Source organism: Diplotaxodon limnothrissa, linkage group LG3 (assembly GCF_057381915.1).
Source record: "Diplotaxodon limnothrissa isolate DT_005_m linkage group LG3, D_limnothrissa_male_GT1.1, whole genome shotgun sequence".
Lineage (NCBI taxonomy): Eukaryota > Metazoa > Chordata > Actinopteri > Cichliformes > Cichlidae > Diplotaxodon > Diplotaxodon limnothrissa.
In genome coordinates, this window is record NC_140598.1 from 12,691,108 (window position 1) to 12,707,577 (window position 16,470).

The 16,470-nt window shown below is 41.9% G+C and overlaps 1 pseudogene; it reads left to right on the plus strand.

Moving 5' to 3' along the window:
* The first annotated feature begins 12,763 nt into the window (after positions 1-12,763).
* Positions 12,764-16,249, plus strand: LOC146634567 (protein NLRC3-like; annotated as a pseudogene).
* Positions 16,250-16,470: the final 221 nt, after the last annotated feature.

The window sequence follows — 16,470 nt, forward strand, 5'->3', positions numbered from 1 at the left end:
GAGTGGTAGAATGGTCAAACATGGATCCACGGGTGGTTCAACTGCATTTGGTGACGTGACTAAAGCAAATCTTTCAAATAATCCCACCATCAACGGGATGTTGTCTCCTTTACTATGGTTACTTTACTTGGTCACCGTGTGAGTTTCTTTGAAATGAACCAAATTCTTTTATTTGTTGATTGTTGCATATTTAACCTCTACAGTCAGGAAAGGAGGAGATGAGGCCTCAACAATGTTGGGTTGTAGCTGTGGTTCAGGTTAGAGTGAGTGTCCATGGAATAAATGTAAGTCAGTGAACTGGAAACATGACTGTGTTCAAACTTTGTTTTCCTTTTTATAATGAGTCTAATCAAAGGTGGACAGAAGTATCTCCACTTTGACTTTTCTGTGTCACCATCAGAGCTTCTGCACAGTGTGGAGAAAGATCCAGAAGCAGAGCTGGACTGCAGACAGTCAGTCAGAGCAGCTGTGTACAAAGTAAGACTGAACATCTGTCTGCTGATGGACTCATTTCTGAAAACTGGACTTCTTGTGTTGTTCAGACATTGAAGAGTTTTCTTTCTCTTTAGTCTCATTGTTTTTCTTTCTTTCAGCAGATGTTGGTCTGCAGGAGGTTTTAGATGAACATAAGATCAGCCTGAGGAGGAGATGTGAACGTGTGACTGAAGGAAGTGATGAAACAGGAAGTAGAACCCTCCTCAACAGGATCTTGTTAAGGTTCAAAATATCGGGGATGGAGACAAGAGAAAAAACCACAATAACAACACTGGTCCGGCCGGGTTGAGTCAAACGATGATTTAATGATCACACACGTGGGAGATGGACACTGATGCAGACAGCCTCAAAATCTCAAAATGGTGGAGCATTGCTCAAACTTTTATAACCTCTGGTGCCTCCACCTTATCATAAAAAGCCTAAACATTCACATGCTCTCTCTCACACAGCGCCTAAGCTACGACCTTGGCTCCCTGTTTATCTGCTCCTGCTGAAATGGGGCAGAAAACTCCAGCACACTCTGTTCTCTTCTACTCAGACAAATTAGACAATAACCTTCTGCGAACAGTATTTCTTATAACTCAGCAATATAATGCATCATAAAACAATATCATTCATTCACAACAAGTCAGCAATTTAATGTAATGCAAATCAGTTTAACTAATGCAATAGTTATCAGCTTCTTCTAATTCAGGAGAATAATGCAAACTAAAACTACATAATAATTCACAATCTTTAATTAGGGGTATAACATGGCATAAAATAATATCATAATTTTACAATTCCCCCTGATGAGGTCATTAGAATAATGACCTCACAAACACCCTGTAGCCCAGTGTGGCCGGGTTCATCTCTTCTCACTCCTGAGGTCCTTTGTCCCCCTGACGGGCAAACCATATGTAAGATGATCTCTGTGTTTGCGCAAGTCAGGTGCAAGACAAACTATTACTACAAGGATAGCAGGTCCAGATGACACTCCCCTGTTCTCCCACAGCTTTATTTGGTGTTCCCTTATACCATTCAGACGTAGACTAGAACCTCTGTCCGAAGAGCTCTTAACCTTTATTTTATTGCTGCAGCTACCAGTGTCGTCCAGTTGGGTGATCCTCTGCTCTTAATTCTTCAACCTTAGGGGTTAGACAACCCTTCAGTCGTAACACAGATCAGGGGATTATTCTGCTCCGATTTCAAACAACGATCTGTGTATTCTCCAGAAAAGGAACAGGAAGGTGTCCCCTTTTTGCCCAAAAGCCTCTCGAACTTCGTTGGTCTGGTGTTCCCGGATTTCCGCCAACCCCTTCATGGTTATTGCTGTGTTTATGGGATCCATCCTTTTGTGGTGACTAGCTGGAGCCCAAACGCCATGACCCTTGGACCCAGTTGATGTCTCGGCAGTCACTGTGTCTGACTCTGCTACGGAGGATCCTCGCATCTCTGTGACCTCGTCTGGTGTCTGTTCCTTTCTCTGTAAGAGACAGAAAACCAAAACACCTCTCTTCCTAACCCTAATAATCTAATGTTCTTATCTACTGACCTTCTAGTGATTCAGAATTGGTCTAAAACATTCAGAATGTCCCAGGGACTTATTCTAATCATATCTTATGTGTGTGTAAGCATGTTTGCATTTAGCCCTCCGCACTCAAGGCATTTCTTACACTTTATCAGTCCGGACAGTCACGCCGAACGAAGCTTCTGACCTTCAAAAGGCCGAGTGCCAACTCGTTATAAGCACATTTGCAAGGTGTGTCTGAAAATTATTGAAACCCCTCTTTTTGACAAAAGACAAAAAATTAACAAATCTTCTAAACGCTATTCAGTTCATTTCAATGAGTAATGATTAAACATGAAAGTGATAGTTTATGCTTTTTCACTGATTCTCTAAAAGGTCCGTCTTCTCGGACCGCTATTAGCTTAAGCTTTACCATTCCTAAGGTATTAAAGACACAAATGAAGTTATAAAATGTTCAAATAATCCTGGTTTGATGTTAAAGCTCAACCTTCCCCCCCTTTTTTGACACATTCCAATGTGTCAAATCAACGGAGCTAGAACATTCAAAAAAAAAAGTTAGGCAGCTACAAAGTTTCCCAGACTCTTAAGGTGATCCGCGTGTAACGTTCTGACTCAGGTATTTAATATTTTAATAAATCTCGTTTAATTAACTGCCACTATTTAAACTAACCTTAAAGACATAATTTAAGAAAAGATCAAAAAGAATAACATGATATCAGTGTTTTGTAAGCGCGTGCGGCCTTCTATGCTCGAAGCCTTTCCCCTCAATAGATCAGTCAGACATTCGCGCTGACTGTAGCTTTTAACCCTTATTAACTTGAGCACAACTCTACAATGAGCAACAAGTTGCAATATGTATAAAAATGATCATGGTTACACCTGCAATGAAAAATTATATCATTATCCTAACACCTGTAAATGAAAGATTCATCAGAAGTTATAACAATCACAGGAACACAGATGTTAGTATAAGGTCAAAAGCTTCAATAAATGATCATCGATGCAATGCTTGTTGCATGATTCTCATACAATAATAATGCTGACATTGAAAATAACAGTATAACACCCCCTTTTGTCCCGTTTCACTTGACACCTAAACGTTTATAAATGCCTCTTTAATTCTTGATTTTATTTCCCCCTTTTCTCCCCTTTTGACCACAGCAGGGGGATCTTAGTTTTGAATCAGCCATGAATCCAGCTCACCTGATTCATCAGTGAGCTCCACCATCACTGGCGTCTGACAGGGTGGCGCTGCATACTCTTCCTTTAATATCACTATTTTCAACCTGTTAATGAGAGTGTTTAAACCTGAAGTCGACTACGTCCACAACAAGTCAATACAGCTGTAAATGTGGCCAATTATCAATCTATTACCAATCAATAACAACAGATAACTTCTATTTTATGCATGCTTTTAATCAACCACTCACCCAGAGGATCTCCAATCCCAGCAAGTTCCTTCTCCTCCTTTAATGAGTCTGTCCTCCTTCCATGCCCTGGTAACCGGTCCATCCAGAGCCATATGATCTCAAATATACATACAACAAGCCAAACCACACCTTGGTCACACCAACCCCTTTCCACCCCCAAGATGTCCAATGCCACCCTAGTATGGACTGTCAAATGTGGCTTTAACGCTGACTGTTCTGACAATCCATTTTATAACGTTCCTGGTCAGATTTGCCAATCTCTGCACCAGAGTTTTAAACGTTTCGCCATTTTCATTAGGTTTTATCTTTTATCTAGTTTCGACTCCAGATTTTCAATTTTTTGCCAGTTGTAATTAGTTTTTACCAATTCTTTGCTAGTTTAGTCTAGTTTTTATTTTCTGAAAATCCTTAGTTTCAATTTAGTTTTATTTGTGTTTTGCAAAAGTTAAGTGTAACAAAATCTCAGTTCCATCATATCAGTCATGCTCTTCTAATTATCCTTGGGTGTTGAGACTAATAACTATTAACTCTTGCCGCACCGTGTGGTCCAAATTTTGGTTAAAGTTAATTGATAACCTTTTGAAGGCGATTGTTTCACACCTTTATTTAGATGTCCCAGTCCTGTTATCTCGGGATACATCACGCTGCCTTATCTGGGGTTAGCTATTTTCTTGGGATGCGAGTTAAGTGGGTGAGCTCTTCAACGAGGGGGAGCGTGCTCCCCCTGATGAGGTCTTCTAGGTAAGCTAGGTTAACCTTCTTGTGTGAGCTTTTCAAGTGCACTTTTAAGGTTTGTGGGATTTTTTGTTTTATAAATGTCCCTCAAGACCCCCTGATGACCCAGTAATTCATTTTTGCGCACTGTAGTACACATTTAGTTTTTGCTTGTAGCTCTCATACTCTACTTGCCACTCCTCTAAGTCCTGATGTTTCTTAGAGAGGACAACAGTACCTTTAAAATTATGTCACATGTGTGGGGGTGTGGCCTTGCCAATTGTTTTTCCCACCTTTTCAAAATGGCTGGCGTGCCCACAAGCACATTTTATGGAAGAGAGAAAGGTAAGCTTGATATTTACATTTAAAATGTTTTGTTAAACTCAGATTTTTATTTTATTCAAAAAATAAACATCTGGTAAATAATTTCAGGGGTCTTTAAGAATTAGGCTCATTTACTTTCACAGGGAACATGACTAATTTATTAATGTGTGCTCTACACATTGGGACTTTATATTTATATTTATTTCACTTTTTCCTAATACCCAACTTTTGACAAAGGCGGAGAGAATTCTTAACACAATTATTAAGGGAGATTCAAACATAGATTTTTCAAAATATGAGAGGGTCAGGACCCACTAAAAGCCACACAAAGATTATCGAGATGCAGTGGCAGATGTAATAGAGAAAGACACAGGGCCACCTGGAATCTGTCGTCCTATCTGGTGCAAAACCAACATGTAGTAGAATCTGGAATTTTGATTTTGAGTTAAAAATAAAATATGGGTAAAATGCAGAAATGTTTTCCAGTAAAGAAAAAATAAGAGTCGCAATTATAGTTGAATCCATAACACCTAATTGTTTCTACGAGATCACGTCGTTGCTGAGAGTTATCAGTGATCTCAACGTGTGAAAGAACTCACAGTATCTGGGGTTTAAGCTCCTCTTGGCTGAGAAACCTGGGACAAACATGTGAACAAGACCTGAATAGTACCAGTAATGAAGACTTCTCTCCAAAGATCAATAAAAGGAAGCCCCAATCTGATGAGAGTCTAGCAAAATATGGTTCACTCCACTTGCCTGAAATGGTTAGCAGTCCAAGGCATTTCAGTTGTAGAATGATTGGGTACAACAATGAAACAGATGTGAGATGAGGGAAGTGCCAAATGTTCCTTTGTGTCTCCAAATAAAATCAGTACTTCCTCAGATATCCTAAATAAATTGACTTTTGTGAAATAGAAAGTTCAGTGCCATCACTTATTCCTAAACCAATAGTTTACAATTAGTGAAGTGTCAGTGACTTCTGGGTTAGTCCCTGATCTTCATCTTATGAGATTGTTATTTTAATAACACTTGATTCATTTAAAAGAAAAAAGAAAAAAAAAAAAGAAAAAAAGAAAAAACGAAAATATTTTCTCCCTGTTTTTTCTTATTCTCTGGGTCTCAGGAGGACATTACGTCCCTCTCCACTACAAGACTCTTGTTATGTCTACAAAACAGTCATATTAAAATCATCCTCAATTCTATTCTGGCGCTGTCTCCCGACTTTTCCTGACCTGATTCTGCGCGTGAACGGAGCAGCAACACAGACGACTCGACTAACGTACTACCTTAATTTCACTATAGCAGGGCACGCACACATCAATGCAACCAAACACATTTTGCTATAAATCTAGTTAATTTTAGTTAGTTTTGTGAACATTCAGTACAGTTTTAGTTAGTATTCCTTTTTGTTTTGATTTTATTACCGTTAACGCAAATTCTTTCCACTTCTACTTTTCGTTATTTCATTTGTTGTCTTTAATAATAATAATAATCTCCTCTGCACCCTTGAATAAACACCATTAACATGATCAACCTTTTGCTGCTTGTTTTTTCACCATCTTATTGAATCAAATACTACATGCTTATGTGGTTTACGACATTATAAATGTTTGAAGAATTTTTGAGGGTCAAATTTTGAGAATTTGACCATAGTGAAAGTTATGGCATTATCACCCCCTTTGGGGATTACCTTTTTCCATTTTTGATGATATTCCTCCCCGTTCTTTATTTTTTTCAAGTACCCCTCTTCGGTGGCGAGAAACTGTTGGTGTGATCAAGCGGGTGCTGTAAAAACAAAAGCTCAGGACAGAACAGTCACCAGTCATGTACTTCATTCAAAATTAACAAATATCAAGCTTCATATTGATCCTCTGAGTGTAATGGTACATTTTAATTTGCACTTCTTAAAAACAATATTTTCTTTATTTTACTCTTGTTCTTGTGCAGCACCACCCCTCAGCACATGCCCCTGTTATTTTATCTTACTTTTAAATTGTTGACTACTTCAAGAGAGCGCCCAAAAGACGGGGACCAGTGTTTATCATTACATATCTCCATTTTGAGTGTGGCTGTCTATCATTCCCCTCTTATTCATAGACCTCGGTGGAGGGTTTTTTTGTTTGTTTGTTTTTTTCTAAAATTAATTGACTCTCTATAGTGACCCACTATGGTTAATAATAACATGCTCAGTCATGAGTGGGATCAAACCTTTTCTTCACTTTAGCATTTAATATTCCCAACAATATAATGTAATACCTTAATTAAAACACAGCTACTAAAACACAATTTCCTTAATGCAAACATCAGTAGCTCAAAATTAGCAACCAAAGGGTTCAGTCTGCAGTTCACACTGCTGTGAAGCTACAGCTCTTTAGTCTCTGTCATTCTTCTGTTCTTGCAGACAAAACAAAGCAAAACAAAACATCCACCCTTCTTTTACAGGCTGGGTGAATTGTCTGTGGACATTCAATAATCCTAAAGTCAGCACCGTTTTTGTCTCAGTATCAAGTCAGTTAAACTTTTAGTCGTCAGTCCATGACTTTTAGTCGTCAGTCATATGCATACATCCACACACATTCATACCAAAAGTTGCTGATAATGGAGTCTCACGCGCAGCCTATTCGAGGCTCCATCACCAGCAAGATGACGTCATCATTTTAAAGGAAACAGCTCCTTGTTTGTTTTTCCTTCTTTGGACTGGATTGACTCACTGCAATCCTTTTAGGCTTCAGGATCAGTGTCCCATATAAGTGAATTTTCTCCCAAGCTCATTATAATCATGGAGAAAAAATACTTTGCGACTGTTTTCAATAAGAATATTTTATAGCGCTTTAAAGTTCAATCTCTCAGGCCTGGATTAAAGAGCTGATTTGTTAAATCAGGAACTCACAAAATACCAAAATATCACCACCGGTGGATCACACCTCTCAGATGTTCTTATCTCAGTGCACTGTAACAAAAGCAAAAACAAACGTAAACAATAAAACACTCATATAATAACAGATACTGGGGCCCATTGCAAACATGTCCAAAGTTCAAACCATCTTTCTCTCTCTTAGAGAAAGAGAACAATCCAAACCTCACTGATAGAATCAACCTAGTGTCAAACAAAACCCAAAGATCAACCAAAACTCCTTTTTGCACCAACAAAACATGTTGGATTTACTTGACTCAATAGTGGACACTAGTTACACACCAACTCTTTACCTTGGCAAAAACGTAAACAACTAAGTTGAATCAACACAACCTTTTCATAATCTCTTCGAAATAAAACTCACACCATTCATTCATCATTTTCGCTCTGTGCCACTGCTCCTTGTTAGACTGTGTGAAGCACAGTAAACAATTCAGTGGAGGCTTTGAGCCATAAACAGACATCACGCACAGACATTGTTTTCATTATCAAAGTGCTTCAGACCATGTCCTCTAAATCTACACAAATGCCCTCTGCGTGGCATGAAATACATTTAAGCAATAAATAATCAATCAGTTCTTGCTGTTGTAACCAACTCCGTATTTGGATGTTTGTGTGCAGCATTTGTTAGTAAAGCATTCTTCATTGCATCAGCGTGTGTGTGTGTGGATCACTTCTCAGTTCATTGAATCAACATTTTAATTTGTGTGTGTGTGTGTGTGTCATTTCTCCCTCAATCAACGAGTGCATATGTTCATATGTATGTTTCTTTTCACTCTGAGTCGGTGCATGTAGATGTGTGTGTTTGTGTGGGTGTTTGTGTTCATCACTTTCCTGTTGTAGTGTTCTGGGTAAACCACGGCCTGAAGCGTGCCCTGGGTCCTGCCCTCCTCCTTTTCAGTCTGTTTGCATCCATTGGTGCTGCTGCTCAGAGTTCTGTCCATACTGGTTCTGGCCCCAATTGAGGCAGTCCTTTTCTCCAGTGTCCAGCATCTTCTCCTTATTTCGCTCCTCCTTAACTTGACCCTTTTGCTTCGGTCTTCCTTCAGGGTTTTGATACGCAGCTCAATTGTCTGGATGTCCGTTTGTTGCTTGCAGAAGTACGACTGCTGTCCGTTTGTTTGCAGGTGGAACGGCTGACATCCAGAAGGTGTATAGGAGAGTCTGCAGCTTCCACCTCCCCAGTGGAAGACCTCAATCTTTGTTCTGTTAGTTTTACACAGGCCTCAAGGCTCTCTGGGATCCCTTCTTGCACTCTCAAGCCCACGGCTGAGGTCGTAGTCGTGGTCCCATTCCAGGGGAATGGAGTCCCTGGTTGTTTGGGTGTCTCGGCCCGAGCGTTCAGTCCAGAGCTGGGCAGCCCAGGACGCTGAGCGATCGGAGGACGGCAGAGGCGACAGGAAGCCATCCCCCTAACGTTCGCTCCATAGCAGACCGGACAACTCACACTGCTCATCTAGCTCCAGGATGCTCCGGCCTGATTTCAAGTCCGGTGTCTTGGACTCCAAGCCTGATGGGTTCGATTTTCAGCTAGCTCCTCCTGGGCCATGCTCAGTTTCTGCTCTGATGCCTCGAGGTCTTATTGAGGGCAGAAACCTCAGAGTCTTTTCCGCAGAAATCAGATTTAAGTCCATTGATGTTTTCCTTGCTTTGCTCCACGGCCTTTTGCGGCTCTGCTGTTCGGCTCTTCTCAGAGGTCAGCTCCTGGCCGAGCCCCGACACCTGTGCCTTCAGCTTATTTTCTCCTGGTGTTTTGTCCATTCTGAGGTGCCTCCTGACCTCAGTTACTCCTCCTGTCTCTGGCACGCCCTTTTTGCTGCCCGATGGTCATTGTTGGTCCGTCACTGTCCTGCACAGTCTTAATGCAGAGTGGTTAAGGTCAGCATGGTTTTGCTCGGCCTCACTTTTCATCTGGGCTTAATGGGCGTCTCGTCACAGCTCTGTCAGCTGAAGCTGTCTTTTTCCATATGGCAAGAATGTAAAGAGTGTGTGAGAGGGGTGTGTCCAATCAGGCACAATGCTGGTGGCTTTGCGAGTGCCTCGTTTTCCAAATCCAGATGTTTATTTGTCACGTACACAGCAACAGAGAGAACAGTCTGTTGTTGGGATGGCTGAGCTCCTTCACGATCTTCCTGGTCTTGGTCCAGCACCGCCTGCTGTAGATTGAGTGCAGGTCAGGGTGCTCGGAGCGGATGGTGCGCTCAGCTGATTGCACAACCCTCTGTAGTGCTTGTCTGTCCGGCATGGTGCTGTTCCCGAACCAGACAGTGATATAGCTGCTCAGGATGCTCTCAATAATTCCTTTATATAAGGTGGTCAGAATCGGTGGTGGGAGCCGGGCCTTTCTCAGTCTTCTCAGAAAGAAAAGACGCTGACAGAAATCTCCCCGTGTAGTGAAACGGGCCTTGGATTACCGCTCTCCGTCTCTGCTGCATGAGATCATTTTCCTGCAGCACTGTTGACATTTTCAAGTTGTTGTTGCGGGTTCAGCTGCTTTAGCATTTGGTCAGGGTCACATCAAAGATGGTAGAGGAGAGAGCAAAGATGGTAGAGGGGAGAGCAGGAGTCCAGGGTCAGCCTCGGCTTTTCCGGGCCGACAAAGCAGCCTGTAATCAAGCATAAAGAGAAAAAACAAAACAAAACAAAAACAAAACAAACGAACAGGAAAATCACGTTGTATTGGCTGTGTTACTCAGAGAGGGGAAAAACAATGGGACCAGGCCCTGTGTCAGCCTTCTCTCCCCCTTTTTTTTTTTTTTTTTTTCACCATATAATCCTCTCATAACCCACCAAGCTGACAGGACAACACAGGTACATGTTAAAATTCTTAAGATCATGTTTAAAGCACAAAAATGGAATTTTCTTTCATTCAGTAATCACTTGTATTAATCAATCAGAAGAAAACATGTCACAATTTGACTTTTATTAACCACTAAATTTGTCGTGTTATCACTGGTTGTGATTTTTTTTTTTTTTTTTTTTGAAGTTAAGTTGTTGTCCTGCAACCCAGAGGGTTTATTTGTTAGTAGTGGATAAACTTTATTGTGTAACGGCGGGTGTATGTTAAGTTTCACTGCTTTAAACTTGCTGGAAAATCTTCACGTGTTCATGGGTGTAAGCTGTTTCTTCATTGCGTGTATGTGCGTTTGTACATGGGCTAATTTAACGTTTTTTCTCAAACGAGGCATTTCTCTAGCACGTGCCTCTCTCTCACATTACTCTGCTTGTGTGTGTTTTTATTTCACCTTTTTGTTGTGATGCTCCAGGCGCCTTCCCAACCTCCACAAGTCTGTTGGCCGCAATTTTATGTGTAAAACTTCTCTTAATTTCTCCTTTAATTCTCTGCTAGCTGCTGTCTTTTCCACAGCTGCTGATTCTTGCTGAGTTTGGTTTCCATTACTATAATTTTGCTTCGGCCGCCGTGCTTGTGGGGGCAGTTGGTCCAGCCCCATAGCCACCTGTATCAACACACTGAGAGATTTATTTAATATCATTTTCATCACTGTTAAATAGACTAGCAGGCAAGACGCCCACCTTTGCACTGCAGACTACATGCCAGTCTCCCAACACACTCCTCTCTGAGTTTCAGCTTTAAAACCCAACATCATTCACACCCTAGTCATTCAAAACCTTATTTGTAGTATCATAATCAGCAAAATCAGCGTTTTAATTACAGGCATGTATCATTGTTTGCAAATCAAAATTATAAAACTCAAAAACACGCTAAACAGCAACAAAAGTCCTCTGTGCGCGTCACAGCTCATTTGCATGTTCACACACCGTCTAAAAATAGCTCGCAGCGCTGCAGTGCGCTGTCGTCACACACAGGGTCACACAAAGCTCAGACAAAACTCTTTTATTTTATATTACAAAGACGTCTTATATTCACAATCACTGACAGGCCTGACAGATTCAGCACCTAACAAATTTCGACAAATTTAAAATAACGGGTCTCACCGAAGAAAGTCCAACTTTTTTGTAGTCAATCAAACAGTATCTGTTACTTCTGGGAACAGTTTCTGACCTAACTTCTAAATCCCTAACTCAATTTAACTTTGTCCAAACAAGCACATGACACCATTTAAAACGGTGAGGAGATTCTAACTCCTAGCTTATTTCGGGATGCCCTGTACCCCACAGTTAAAGCCAAACTGAACTACCCCTGTTCGCCGACAGGTCAAGACCGCGCGTCCACGGCCAGGAGGGGGCGTAACCCCCGGGCTATGTGCTTCTTAGCAGACTTCTGGGCTGCCGTCCTATAATAATTTTCACCTAACCGATTTTGAGAAATTTTACCATAACGGGTCTCACCGAAGAAAGATAACTTTTTTACGACCAATTAAACAGTCTCTGTTACTTCTGGGAACAGTTTCTGACCTAATTTGTAAAACTATTAACCAGTCTCTGTTACTTCTGGGAACAGTTTCTGTCCTAATTTCCCTACCAAACTACCTGAGCCTTCAGCTCAATATCCAGGGACTCAAACCCAACATTCTCTGTTACTTCTGGGAACAGTTTCATATTTCTTCAACTTCATTAAATACTCTTAAGCAACTTTAACTGCATAACACACGGTGATTCTCATCAAAATCAAAACAGACACTCTACCAGTAATTTCAGTGAGTAGACTTTAATTTAGTCATATCCAATTTGGCACATTTTGGAAATAATTCAACAGGTAGTGCCTTACCTTTAGATAAGCCGGCTTTTGTCCACTCAAATCAGACCACTGGCTCGTGCCTGTCCGTTCGACAACCTCGGACCGTCCAAACTTTTAAATTCCACCCCAATACCACAGGACGAGCCCCCAAGCTGTTAAGGTTCAAAATATCGGGGATGGAGACAAGAGAAAAAACCACAATAACAACACTGGTCCGGCCGGGTTGAGTCAAACGATGATTTAATGATCACACACGTGGGAGATGGACACTGATGCAGACAGCCTCAAAATCTCAAAATGGTGGAGCATTGCTCAAACTTTTATAACCTCTGGTGCCTCCACCTTATCATAAAAAGCCTAAACATTCACATGCTCTCTCTCACACAGCGCCTAAGCTACGACCTTGGCTCCCTGTTTATCTGCTCCTGCTGAAATGGGGCAGAAAACTCCAGCACACTCTGTTCTCTTCTACTCAGACAAATTAGACAATAACCTTCTGCGAACAGTATTTCTTATAACTCAGCAATATAATGCATCATAAAACAATATCATTCATTCACAACAAGTCAGCAATTTAATGTAATGCAAATCAGTTTAACTAATGCAATAGTTATCAGCTTCTTCTAATTCAGGAGAATAATGCAAACTAAAACTACATAATAATTCACAATCTTTAATTAGGGGTATAACATGGCATAAAATAATATCATAATTTTACAATCTACACTGACCTCTACATCACAGAGGGACAGAGTGAAGAGGTTCATACCCAACATGAGGTGAGGCAGCTGGAGACAGCTTCCAAGATGGACGCCCTCCATGACGCTCCAATCAGGTGCCAGGACATCTTTAAAGCCTTACCTGACCAACAGAGACCCATCAGAGTGGTTCTGACCAACGGCGTGGCTGGTGTTGGAAAAACCTTCTCAGTGCAGATGTTCACTCTGGACTGGGCAGAGGGCTTGGAGAACCAACATGTCAGTGTGGTGGTTCTGCTTTCATTCAGGGAGCTGAACCTGATCAGAGATGAGCAGTACAGTCTTCTGGAGCTGCTCCATGTTTTCCATCCAACATTACAGAAGGTTACAGCAGAGAAGCTGGCTGTCTCTCAGCTTTTGTTCATCTTTGACGGCCTGGATGAAAGCAGACTTTCATTGGATTTCACCAACAGGAAGCTGCTGTCTGATGTCACACAGAAGTCATCAGTCAGCCAGCTGCTGACAAACCTCATCCAGGGAAATCTGCTTCTCTCGGCTCTTGTCTGGATAACTTCCCGACCCGCAGCAGCCAATCAGATCCCTCCTACATGTGTTGACAGGCTAACAGAAGTACGAGGCTTCACTGACGCCTAGAAGGAGGATTACTTCAGGAGGAGATTCAGTGATGAAGAGCTGTCCAGCAGAATCATCTCCCACATGAAGACATCCAGGAGCCTCCACATCATGTGTAGTATCCCAGTCTTCTGCTGGATCACTGCTACAGTTCTGGAGCACATGTTGACTACAGAGCAGAGAGGAGAGCTGCCCAAGACCCTGACTGACATGTACTCACACTTCCTGCTGCTTCAGACAAACAGGAAGAAGAACAAGTACCATGAGGGACGTGAGACGAGTCCACAGGAGCTGACGGAGGCTGACAGGGAAGTTCTTCTGAAGCTGGGGAGGCTGGCGTTTGAACATCTGGAGAAACGAAACATCATGTTCTACCAAGAAGACCTGGAGCAGTGTGGTCTGGATGTGACAGAGGCCTCGGTGTACTCAGGAGTTTGTACAGAGATCTTCAAAAGAGAGTGTGTGATCTTCCAGAAACCAGTCTACTGCTTTGTTCATCTGAGCATTCAGGAGTTTCTGGCTGCCGTCTACATGTTCCACTGTCACACCAACAGGAAGATAGAGGTAGTGGAAGACTTCCTGGGAGATTTTTGTTATGATTCTGACTTTGATTTTGACTATCATGATTATACTAATTTGCTTCGGTTTCCCCACATTAAACCATCTCTGGATGAATCATCTCTGGATGATTTCCCGAGGAGAGCCATGGAGAAATCCCTCCAGAGTAAAAATGGCCACCTGGACCTGTTTGTTCGCTTCCTTCATGGCCTCTGTCTGGAGTCCAACCAGAGACTCTTAGTAGGTCTGCTGGGTCAGACAGAGATCAGTCCAGGAACCATCCAGAGAGTCATCAACAACCTGAAGGAGATGAACAGTGATGAAATCTCTCCTGACAGAAGCATCAACATCTTCCACTGTCTGATGGAGATGAACGACCTCTCAGTACATCAGGAGATCCAAGAGTTCCTGAAGTCAGAGAACAGATCAGAGAAGAAACTCTCTGAGATCCAGTGCTCAGCTCTGGCCTTCATGCTGCAGATGTCAGAGGAGGTTCTGGATGAGTTGGACCTGCAGAAGTACAAAACATCAGAGCGGGGACGACTGAGACTGATTCCAGCTGTGAGGACCTGCAGAAAGGCTGGGTGAGTCCAGATGTGATCATTAGCATCATTGATCAGTGTAGGTTAGTAGTTTAATGTTGAAAATAAAATCAGATTGTAACCACAAAGTGTTTGTGTCCGTACGCTGCAACCTTCCACACCATTCCTTTATTGTACAGACTCAGCAGCAGCTCCATGGATCCCAAATCCAAGAGTGGAGAACAGATTTGAAGTGTGTCACATCCATGCAGTCACAGCTGTTTCCACCATGTTTCCACTGATATTAATCCTGTTCAATGACACGTTTCATATCAGTGAATATGTTCTTTAGGACGTCCACTGACATGTTTAAGTGTCCTGCTGGAAATCACTCAAATCATCCATGAAATCCATGAAAAATCCTTTTAGTGTTTCTAACTTCACCCTCTGTCCTCTCTCTCTCTCCATCCTCCTCACTGCTTCTTTCACTGATAATCACACAAACATCGTATTCAGCTACAAAATAACACAATAATATCATCTGATCATCATTATTATAAGAGCAGGATCCATATTTGATATCAGAGTAACACACTGCTTGGTTATGTGCAGTCATCATCAGTGACTGTGGGTCAAACAGAAGCTCTCTGATTGGTTGCTGACCTTGGTCACCTGTCCACTCTCACCTGTTTGTGTTTGCTCTCTCTTTGCTGTCTCCATCCTCTCTCTCCTTTCTCTCCCTCTCTGTCTTTGTACGTCACTCAGGTCCAATGGAAACAGTGACATTTACAAACCAATCAAAGACAAACTGATCCATGTCAGGTTATAACAATATTCAAAGTGAATACAGGCTGCTGCTGGACACAGACAGGTAACATCATTTTGACTTGCTGTCACCTGGATCTGGACTCATAAACACTGAAGCCCTGAACAGGAATACAAATCATTTTCTGCCAACTAGCGACACACCAGCAGATAATGGCTCAGAAAGCTAAAATGAGCCAATCATTTCTGTGTTTAGTTCCCCTGAAATCAGATCTGATATCAGCAGCTCTGAGTTCATTCATCATTATTGTCCAGTGATGAGATTTCTGCTCCGTTTGGTAACAGTCAGCAGGTTTTTCCTGCGTGTGGACGTGAACAGTCGTACCTGACAGCAGGTAGCAAACAGAGATCATCTTTCCAGCTGGAACTCTTCACTGAGCTGAACTCATTCAAAATGTTCTGGAGTCAAAACAGGAAACAGTCCAAATGTGTGTCTTCACTCTGACTCTGGATCAGATCTCAGTGACAGACTGTGGACATTATGGAAGCCTAAATGTGACACCATCTTCCTCCTTCATCTGCAGATTAAAGCCAAACAAAGATTCTCATTAAAAGTCTGCAGGTCTGAGAGAGACTCAATCGTTGTGTCATGTCAAACACAGTAAGAGGAGCTGAAGCACAGATGTGAAGAGCAGATTCATCAGATTATGACCTCACTCTGTTTTGTCTTCATATACATTCAGTCTGTGTTTATAATGCAGATTTTCTGCTTTTATAATAACACATTTTATATTTTCTATCATCACAGACTGACTGAGTGTCGACTCTCAGAGTCTCACTGTGAAGTTGTGGCCTCAGCTCTGAAGTCCAACCCCTCCCATCTGACAGAGCTGGATATGAGTTGGAGCAAGCTACAGGATTCAGGGATGAAGCTTCTGTGTGCTGGACTGGAGAGTCCAAACTGTCGACTGGAGACTCTGAGGTGAGTTCACTGACTGCGGCTGTTGTTGTTTTTCTATATTTCAGGTCTTTGATTGATGTTTGAAACTTTCTTTAGTTCCTACATGTTCAGGATGTGTCTGAAGACAAATGTGAAGAAGTTTGAGTGCTTTCAGAAATGTTGTCTTTCCAAACGACTGAACAACAGTTTTTCCTTTTGGCTCCAAACAGAAGTGACAGACTTGAGCAGGGTTCATTTAAAGGCTGACAGAAGTGGAGTGGTGACGGGGAGATGTTTGACAGGACAGT